Below are 4,887 nucleotides of genomic sequence, written 5' to 3'. Positions count from 1 at the left end.
GAAAAGTTGCGCTCCTTGGTTATATGTTAGGGAAAATCTTGCAAAGTAAAATCCGTAAAATGTCTTAATTTAGGGAAAGAGGGAACTCTTAGTAGTTGCTATTGGTTTATGAAATAGATCGAACGTTTCCCACACAAGAGCAAAGGGAAAAATGTCCTGCTCTTAATTAAATGCATACTTGAGCCAAAAATAGATTTAAGAACAGGATGTGGCTTTTAAAAGTGTGAGAAAGTATTTCAAATAGAATAATTAATTAGGAAGAAGTTTTATAGCAGAGAAACTAACATAAAAAGATTAATTGAAGCTTTTTATGTTACATATATATATATATAGGTTAAAAATATAGAAAAAGCATGGAAAATATTAAAGATTAATGAAATTAGAATAAGAAAAATTATTAAAATAAAATAGTTAAAAATATATAGATTAAAAAGCTTGAAAACAAAAAGATATAATCTCTTCATCAGCTCACACGATTATATCCGCGAAAAGGAGTGCTTTCTTTTATTGTATCAATATCGCCAGAGCAAAATATGCTAATACAATAGTGTGAGGATTACTCAAAACAATTGAAAGAAAATAGAACACATTAAGTAGAAAATCGATACGAAATAAAACATATCAAGCAGAAAAAAACAGAAAATAAAATATAGAGAAAATACAGAACAAAACACTAAACGTGATCTATAAAGCGAGTAGAGAATTCAAATGAATTTACGCGTAACGGAATCTTTCAAGAATAGTTTCAAATATTTTCGTGATAAGATTGCCAGATTACGAAATATGAAAACAAAAGCGCAAATGGAGTTAGAAGCGTTATTACAGGGATCTTTTATGGAGCGTTCTTACTGCTGTACTGAAGCGTTTTTAATCTGTTAGGTATCATGGATTGGCCGAAAATGGATGTGTGAAAGGTAATAATATCATGTTGGATAATTTCAAGTTTATAATTAATAAGGTTGATATTTCATTATACAATTTTAATGATTTTAGAAAATTGACATTTATTTAAAACAAAAAGAAAGAAAAGAAATATATTTGTCCGCTTTGAACAGACTTTTAGCCAAAACAATTATGAAATTTAATCTTATCGAAAATAAGGTTTTGAAAATTAATTGAATATCACTAATAATCAACAGACTATAGAATTTATTAAATTAAATTAAATTAATTCTATTGCAACTTTTTAATTTCCAGGAACTTTTCCATAGCATTCCCCTTTCAAACCTAAACGATTTTCTTTTGAGTTATTACTCTGATTTTAAAAATGTCCTTAAATGGCTTAAATAAAATTCTAATTAATTTTTGTCTTTTTAATAAATATATTTACAAATGGATATTTAATACTTTTCCTGCTTAGAAAACATGAGCATCGCATTTAGTGTATATTTTAAAACTTAAGATCAAAAATATTCGAAACAGTGACCTAAAGGTGAAAAAACTGTAACTTAAAAGATAATTTGTTATCAATCTGACAGTATTGTCACTAATTGTCAAATCAAATTTAATTTGTTTTTAAGAGAGAGAAAAAATATAAACACCATTTCTTTCGATTTCAAGAGAAAAGGTTTGAAAAGGAATAAAATTCAGCAACAACGTAAGGAGTAAAAGATTTATGTAGTTGTACGCCAAAAACACATGTTTAGAAGAATAAAGATGCTATAAAAATGATTTATCCTGCTCTTTGCGAACAATAATGGAGATAAAGTTAACCTATTTACCCAGTTTGTCACAATTATTCATTATTAGCGTAAAAATACACCGACATTTAGACAACCATTATTCTTGGTTTATTTATGATTTGCTTATTTACATTTTTGCTGACAATTTCATTAATGTTTTTAAATGCAAACTATTCAAACAAAAGATTTTCTTTTCACCAAACTTAAGTTCACAGGTAGTTGTTATTTTGTTAGAAAATTTTAACTTTTTAACTAGCTTTAACAGATAGATTTAATCTACCTCCTGAAACCATTTTTAGCCATGCACAGTAAAGCTGGTTAGATATTGCTGTATTTAAGTGTTCTATCGATTTAAGGAATCTAATAACAATTTTTATTTTATTTCATATTTTATGATCAACATTGAGCAGCCGACCCATTTTTAAGTTTGTTTCTATCAATTTTCAAATCCGTGCCCTTGTAATTTTGAAACCAACCTAAAAGACAATGTAACTCCTGTATCAAACTTATGAGAAAACTGCGAAAACATCCCACAGTTGCCCAACGGCAAGGGAATCCATTATCCGCCTACAACTGAGTACTATTACACCAGTACTGTGTTCGATGCTAGCCAAAAGCAAAATTTGAATGAAGACCACCTGTCGCTGGGATTCAAACCTGACTCATAAGTGTTTCCCCAACATATATATATATATATACCACCCTCCATCTATAACACTGGACTCTCCCAGGTTTTCAGGGTTTCTCGCCCAGGAACAATGTTTTCATGGGCACATTAGGACCCATAATCCTCATCGAACAATCCCTGACATCTGTAAGCTACTTGAACATAGTTGCAGACCAGGTTCACCCATTCATGGCATCAGTTTTTCCTGCGGGGGATGGTGTTCACCTACAGGATAATACACCATGTCATAAGGGTCGAATCGTTATGGATTGGTTCGAGGAACATTCCAGTGACTTCCAAGTCATGTCTTGGCCCCCAAATTCACCTGACCTTAATCCAATAGAACATTTGTAGTCCTACTTTTAAAACCAAATTCGTGTTGCCACGCTACACCCTCACAATGTGAGGGAATTGCAGGACCAGTTGGTGAGCGCTTGGTTCCAGATACCTCAGACTACCCATCAGCACCATGTGGAATCAATGCCACGGCGGGTGAGTTTTGAGGGCTATAGGTGGTCCTACATGTTATTAGCAGGGTGGTCATAATATAATGGCTCTTCGGTGTATATATATATATACATTAAACCTATTAGTTTTAAATGTCCATGTGTCATATTATCAACGATTAACACGATTAATAACTTTGTAACAACATTGACCATTAGTAGCACCAGTATTAATAATCGCTTAGTTACAAAATCAATAAATCCAAAATATTGTTATTCTTTATATTGTTGTTTATCTAAAACTTTTAGAATATAAGAAAGGAATTTCCCTCTATAAAACAATTCTCGTATTTTTTTTAACTAAATCAACGCCAATATTTAAGTAAAATATCTCGACAAGACACCAAAACATTTCTCTCAGAATAAAAATAATGCCATTCAAAACATCAGTCAGAATATAAAGAAACGATGAGGTCTAATATCAAAAGAAACGATTCTCTGGACTGTTCGATTTAGTTTGAATGTAACTGCAGCAATATGTTTTGGGATTTCAAGATATATAAAAAGCTTTTCTGAGCAACTTTATAGGCCATTCGAATCGGGCCAACAATGGATCTTTTAAATTATGGTGAAACACATATATTTGTCTTCAGCAATGCACAATGAGCGTAATAGAACGGCAGAAAAGTTTTGCTGAATGCCAAACCAAAAATGGCGCCATGCATCAAAGTTCAGGGTACATAATGGCTGTCTCAATTGGAGAGGATTCCATGAAATTTGAAAAGGTATCTGTCGAGTCTCTTTCGAAAGAAGATGATGCATACGCTGAGAAGAAGTATGAGCTTTAAATTATAGTTTTTTTGAGAAGTTTATATTTCCTTGCTCTATAATATTTTTTTTTTTTTTTTGCATGACACCAATTTGAAATCACCATGAAATATACTCGAAGATTTTATATTTAATCCATTGTCTCTTTTTTTTTCAAATTGAATGTTCCCTTTTCAACTTTACTTTCAAATTAAAAAATGATGCTACTCTGGATTTTTTTTTTAAATTTCAAAGATTTTTATTATATAAATTTATAACTGCCACCTTTTTGCACCTTATTGCAAAATTTTTTTCCAGTAATGACAAAATCCATGTTCGAACATTTGTTTTGAAAAATATGAATTCAAACTATTTCGGCCACCACAACAACTACTCAAATTATACTCACACTGTAAAAATATGTCGTGCATTTTAACATTAAAAATGGTGGCAACTACTTACTCTTACTACAGCTACTTACTACTTAAACTCTAATTACTGTTCTGACACACCAGCAATGCTCCTTTACACAACTCAGTATAAAGCAGCTGACACAATATTTTCATGTTCAGTAGCACTAATATTTATAATTACAGCAAGATAAGTTGCTCGTGATATTCAGTAAAGTTATTTTCACGGAACAAAAGTAAGAATCATTCATTTAGGACGCATATATACAGTGATTCTTAAAGTAAAATGTTTTGTAAATCAAGCATACTCATAGCACATAGAGAATATCAAGAATTATCGTTCTCTGGTTCAGGCCAGAGTTACGATCTGAGGATGAATGAATGGATGTATAAATGGGTCAGCCCTGTAAACGGGTGTGACGTATGGGGGAGGCAGAAGTCGAATTCTTGCTCATAGATGGCGCCACTAGAAACAAGAACAATCGCACTTTTTCCCTAAAGGCTTACAATAACAACAACAACATTACAAGCTTAGATGTATGGGTCTTATCTAGACTGAATAGTGGCTCTAAAATAGTGGCAGAATTGGACATACCTTGATGGACGTAATATAGGCTGNGATCTGTGGATGAATGAATGGATGTATAAATGGATCCGCCCTATAAACGGGTGTGACGTATGGGTGAGGCAGAAGTCGAATTCTTGGCCATAGATGGCGCCACTGGAAAACAAGAACAAACGCACTTTTGCCCTAATGGCTTACAATAACAACAACAACATTACAAGCTTAGATGTATGGGTCTTATCTAGACTGAATAGTGGCTCTAAAATAGTGGCAGAATTGGACATACCTTGATGGACGTAATATAGGCTGA

The sequence above is a fragment of the Parasteatoda tepidariorum genome, chromosome 1, assembly GCF_043381705.1.
Source record: "Parasteatoda tepidariorum isolate YZ-2023 chromosome 1, CAS_Ptep_4.0, whole genome shotgun sequence".
NCBI classification, from domain to species: Eukaryota; Metazoa; Arthropoda; class Arachnida; order Araneae; family Theridiidae; genus Parasteatoda; species Parasteatoda tepidariorum.
Note: the sequence above shows the minus strand (reverse complement) of the source record.